Source organism: Argiope bruennichi, chromosome 2, assembly GCF_947563725.1.
Source record: "Argiope bruennichi chromosome 2, qqArgBrue1.1, whole genome shotgun sequence".
Classification (NCBI taxonomy): domain Eukaryota; kingdom Metazoa; phylum Arthropoda; class Arachnida; order Araneae; family Araneidae; genus Argiope; species Argiope bruennichi.
Window position 1 is genome coordinate 14,986,263 of NC_079152.1, and position 6,638 is coordinate 14,992,900.

A 6,638-nucleotide genomic window follows, 5' to 3' on the forward strand; every position below is an offset into this window, starting at 1 on the left:
TGTTTCTTTTCTAAAACAAAACATTTACAGTTAATATGTAAAGATAAATGCCAAAATAAGCCAATTAAATCATTTCCAAGTTATCCACATGCAGTAAAGTTTTATCCCCCCCCCCCAAAAAAAAAAATTAATAGATATCTCGTATTTACTAATTGATTGATAGAGTAAAAAAATTATGAAAATAGTGGATTTATTCTGCATTTAGTTTTTTTAAGGAACTCCCTATATTAGAAATAATATTTCAATATGTAGGGCAATTTTTTCAAAAAAATTTAACATTTTCTTTTTAAAACTGTTTTTTTTTATTTTAGGTAATCTAAAAGCCAAGATTATAGTTAATTTAAAAAAAATGCTGCCTGCCTGTTAAAACGGATGTCTCAGTATGCAGCCAGAAGTTACTGTAAAATGCTGTTTTTAATTTTTTTACTACTTTTTAAATTTTAACTTACAAATAATATTTTTATGATGTTTCTTGTGCTCTAACTTTTTGAACCCTAATTTACTTACTTTCTTTATATTAATTGGTAACTTCCTCACTTACAAACATTTGTTCATATTGTAATTTTCGTTTCGGTTTTATGTGAATTTCATTTCGAAATTGGGGGGGAAGGGGATAATCTGCATAGGGATTGGGTGAAGAGGCCAGTTTAACCGATGATTCATCGACAATTTACAAAAGTTTTATGGGATTGCAATCTGAAGTCTTTTCAGCTTTTTGTCACTGCTGTTCAAGTTCTAAACATTTTATAAATGGGCAGTGTTCAATACGAAACAATAGCTATTGCAAGTATCAAGAGGCAAAGGCATAGTCAAAACATTTCTTGGGAAAGCTATTGGACTTCCTGAATTATATTGTGAACATTATAACACTAGTGCATGAAACTTTGCGATCAAATGTTGCTAAAAAAGTTATATTGAATGAAGCAAAATGCCAGTGAAATTTGTAACGATTTTTCCTTTGTATATTGTGCTGAAACAAAATTTTTGAGCTCCAAGCACTGTCATTGGAGTCCTTTGTAGCTTTATTTCAGTTTCATGAAAATTGTATCTATATAGTAAGTATACTATATTTTTTATTTATTGCAAGTAATATTGGTAGTTATACACAAGAAGATCTGAAGTTCTTTTATTAATTGAATGCATTTGTAGTTCAAAAAGATATTCATTTTCACTTGGAAAAACTAGTAGAAAAAATAAATGTTCAGTGCATGGTGAGAAAATCTTTAATTTGGAAAATAGTCTAAAATTTTCTATATTAAGAAGGAAATACTTTTTCAGAGTAATTAAAAACTGTAAATGCGTTTTCCTCAATATAATTTTGAAAAAATAATTTATCGATTATTAACAGAATATCTCTAATAATAATAAGACTTTTTAAATGAATGTTTTGTAGCTTTCGTCAGTAACTAAAAGTCTTATTGGAAAATATGACGATGGTGTTATATAAATCTTCATGGTATTTTTTATTTTAATCAATCTCTTAGATTACAGCTCATTTTAAAAAGATAACTTGGTTTGTAAATGAAATTATGACTATCTCAGAATTTTGAATATTGACCATTTTAGTTAAATTGTGCCGAAATTTCATTCAATTTAGTAAATTAAAAAATTAGAAGATTTACAAAATTTGTTAAACATTTATTTTTTATTTTTCTGTATTTCATTGTTTTTATGTAAGATTAGAAAACTCCAAACAAAACTCCTAGAATAGTTTTTCAAAATTATTTTTCTCTTAACTAGGCATTTACCATAGTAAAATATTTACTTTTTTTTTTTTTTTTTTTGCATACCAAAGAAGAAGTCAAACTGTTACATAAATTCAAAAGGGAAAAATTCAGTTATTCCAAGGGATCAGTATTTTTACTTTTTTATGAACAGCCAAACTTCCCACATCACCTAACGAAAAAAAAGACCATACTTCTGGAGCTATAATTTGAGTCTAAATGGCTTTTTTACTATTAAAATGGTCTATTTTTGTTTTATGCTAAAGTAATATAATATATATATTATGAAGTTAATATATATTAACTTCAATAATTTATAATCATAATTATTAAAATAATTCAAGCAAAAAATAAGTTGTTCCAAACATTATTGCTTAGAAATCCTGGAGTTTAAATTTTCTTCGAAAAGTATGCAAAGATTTATAATACATTTAATTTGTATGAAATATATATAAATATATACTTTATTAGGAAAGCATGCTTTTTTTTATTTCATGCTGTTAGGAATCAATTGATATTTGTTGTTAAATGGAAGGATTTAGAACTCAAAAAGAATAGTAAGGTGTACTAATAGTTATTAAAGATTGTTTGGACTTTCCCCCCCTATTATTAAAAATTTTCATTTTGTTATATGTATAATTTTTGCAAGTTTAACAGTTGCAGACCGACTTTTAAATTGTCATGATTGCATTTAAATGTAAAGCCATTTAATAGTGTGTTGTCACAGGCATGTTAAGTGGATTAATTATGTATTATATATGACTTTATAAAATAATAATCTGCAATTTATTTCCAGCCATATAACTAGTTCCATTTAGTCTGAAGCAATTAGGTGTCAAAATTATGCTGAGTGATATTACTGAAAGAAAGACCAATAATGTGAAAATAACAGGATCAGTTGGCACTGAGAAACAAAATGCTAAAGATTTTGTAAGCATTTAAAGGGTAAACATTTTTATGATGATGATAATAATAATAATAATGATTGTGCCTTTGACAGGCAATTTGTAAGCATCCCATTTTAGATGCTGTTTAAAACGGAGTTTTAGAATATGAAGTTTTTAAATGATGAATATTGCACTATCTAAATTTCAGAGATTAAAAGACAAATTAAGAATTAAAAATTTTTTCTTAAAATAATGTTATATTGTAAAGTTTGAATCATATTTGCTCTAGTAAAAACTTATTAAAAATACAAAATTTATTGTTAATTAAAAGCATCAGAGTCACTCTTTGCTTATTGCTAGTATACAGAGTATTCATTTTTATTAATTATGGCCCAGTTGTTAATTTCTAAACAGTAAAGCATATATTTCCAATTGGAAACATGCTTTATATGACAAAGGATTCCATTTTCTGTTACTTGTATTAGTGAACATGCTCTTGAATAAACTATGAAATCTAAATTTCAAATGTTTCGACACACTGCCTTTGAAAAGAAAAAAAGTTTCACTTTTCTACCATTAGTACAGCCCAAGTTATGGTTAGAGATATGATTCTTCCATAGTTTTTTTCTTCTTTTCTTTGTATTTTCTTGTCTTTTTGTCTTAAAAAAATATATACTTAATCATTAAAACATTATCGCTCAGAATCTGTATTTATAGCGTGAAGGGGGGGGGGGAGGTGTTAAAAGGCTTTTCACTTCAACCCCAAATTCAAGATTGGATGTAGTGAAGAAGTTCACAAAAAAATATACTAAAAGCATATTTTGAATGTTCATGAACATTTAAAAGATACCCCTAGATCATCTATTGCTTTGTGCATTTGCAATTGATTCTGTTTATGAAATCGTTCTCTTTGACTGTAATGAAAAGTCTTCCTGTTGTCGTGACTAATATTATTAGTGTTGCAGAATAAGCTTATAACTTGGAGGTACTCAAGTTTCCTGCTGCAGTTTATGAGAACTACATCAAAAGGAGCCATTGGATAGCTGGTGAATGGAAGTTGAAAATTCCAGACAATTTCCATTAATGCCAGAAAGAGCATATGCCATACCTTCCTATTTTCATAGTTGGATGTTGAGTTGACTTCTAGTTACATGAATTCAGTTGTCATTTCTAAAATAAATTAAGTGTATAGTCATTTGATGACATTCAGACTGTGAAGTATGAACTTATGTTTGAAAAGAAATCTACAATTATATAAAAGGAATGGTTATTTTAAAAGTAAAGTGGACAACATTTTTGTAAAAATGAATTCAACAGCAAGGAATTACAGGGCAGAAGTTTTTAGGGCAAGGAAAATGTTTGTCACAGTCAAGTTCAAGAGAAAATGTAAGTGACAAAGGAAGCCATTAAAAGAAATATCTGGCAAAGCTGCTACATTGCAGAAGAATATTCATCTGAAAATAAATAAATAAAATAAAATAAAGCCCCAAATCTCAAAAATTTCTTCCATGTCTAAAACTTAATACAAAATAAATAATGTGAAATATAATTAATACTCAAAAGCAAACTATGAAATGTCAATGAAAAACTTGTTAAAAAAAATGGTAGTGTGTCTCGGACATGCTGAGAAAATCCATTTAAATGAAGGAAATATTTACTAAATATGCTATTGAAGTATATTTCAGGGATCCGTAGCATCATGAAAAGTGCTTAAATTTGAAACCACTTTTAAGGATCTTAAAAATACTAATTTTCAGAAAAGGTCCTTAGAAAGTGCTTAATTTTCTCTTAAAGAGCGAAGAAAGCTTTTTGTTTTGTTTTCTCACAAGTTAAATATGATAATTCAAATCCATTCTCGTAAAGGCTTGTTTACCGGATGTTTCAAAAAAGAAAACCAAAAAAAGGGAAGAATTTGAAGGGTTCCATGAATTCCAGCACATATTCCTTAATAATAATCATTCCCTTAATGATTCTTTCTTTCTCTTTTTTTTTGTTCCCTTTTTCTTCAACAATGTGCATTGCCATTTATTAAAATCCTGGAATAATTATCCAGAAGGGGCAGTACGAAATATACTTTTTGTGAATCCAAAAACATTTGAACTTCAATTTTTAATGTTTTAGATGTTGAAGAATTTATTTAAGTTATGCTTGGTAAGTATATATTTAACTTTTCTGACGGATACAACACCTATAGTATAGACATCTAGCAAATTTTGAGGTCAATGTAATAAAGAAATAACCGGTCTGTACTTAATGTTCGTAAAGGCCAAATTAATTAAAAAGTAAAATCTGTGCATTATTATAAAATAGAAAAAAAATTTTATGCTTAGAAGTGTGCATATGTATGCTTACATAAAAGCGCTTAATTTTTTTGGCTAAAATGCTTAAAAATACTTAATTTTTGCAGCAGTTTCACAATATGCACCCTGATACTTACGATAAAGTATCAACATTCCCCTCATATTTGTTTCCTCTTTATATTTAAATTTGACCTGGACAATATGCCTTTGTAAAAATTCAAAATGCCTTTGTAAAAATTCATGTTATTGATTTCTTTTATAAATAAATGTTTTGAAAGGAATATAAAAACTAATTTGGTCAAGGTTTTGATAATTTTTTCTGTGCATTGATCTATTCAATTTATATCTTTTGCACATATTTTCTTTGCACTTTGTTTCGTGCCACATTTTAGATTTCCTCTTTGTTGAAATTTAGTCAATTACATCTCTGTATGAAGCTGAAAATCAATATTTTAGACAATTTTAATTACTGAAATCTGCCGCCTGAAGAATGTTCCTTAGAATTTGTATGGAAACATAAATAATAATTTTATGAAATTAAAATTTCTTTTATTTGATACAATACATCATTGCTTCAAAAGAATTTTTGATAAGCAATTATTTGTGTATTTGAGATTTAATGTCTTATTATTAGTCATTTTACTAAATCTTATAATTCTCCAAAAAGTTCTTTTTGATTTTATTGTGACAAACTGATCTTGTAAAATCAGAAAATGTCAAAGTTTTGCTTGTTAGCTAATTAGTTTAAGAAATTAGGGAAAATGAATATATATATATTTACCAATGATTAATCAACGAACTGAAAGCGGTAACCTTGCTTATCACCGAGATTAGGAATAAAAATGAATATTTTAATGACATTTTTTTTAGCACAAAGCAATGGAATGTTGAAAAATTGAAAATAAATGCGTTAAATTTTCAGGGGTGTTTGTGCTCCGAGGAAACCCCGGAATTCCGGGGATTTTGAACTTCGATACCCGGAAATTCCGGGGATCGTCGTTCAAAAGGAAGTAGGAATAATAATGAATTATTTATTTTGATCTGGGTAATTTTGTTTGTTTTGAAAGCAGAAAACGCAAGGTCAGTGTGTGTAGTGAAAACTTTTCCTTTCTTTCTCCAAAGGCAGTGATAATGCGTGAAAAGGGGGAAAAAAAACTTCTTTTTTGTTCTTTCCTTATTGCGAGTTATGACTCATTCCCCCGGTTCTCGGACATTCTCTTCTGGATTCTTTTCGGTAAGTAGGCGTGGGAGAAAAAAAAGGGAGAGACTTCGTTCGACCAGATGTGCGATCACGTGACTCTGAGTTCAAAGGTCTTATCTCTCCTGGCGTGGCGCCAATAAGTAGATAAGGGGGAATTTTCGCCGTATTAGCTATTTGTCATTGATCGCTTCGCAACTTTTTTTTCTCCGCTGTGTAAAATTTTCGTTTCATTTATTGATGCACGTGTAAATTTTTCGTTTCGTTTATTGAAATATTTTTTTTATTTATGTGCGCAAGAAAATTTCACTATGAAATTTCTCGATATAAATAGTGATATTATACAATTAGAAGAAGGTGTCCGGAATGCATTTAGGTGGAATTGGATTGAACGGAGAGATGGTAATGAGGATACCATCGGCACATGGTGCAAGAAAATAAATGTTGCTGGACAAGCATATTGTGTTTTTTGTAACTCACTGCTGAAGTATGGTGGGGAAGGATTCAAGGCTTTCACAAATCATTCTAA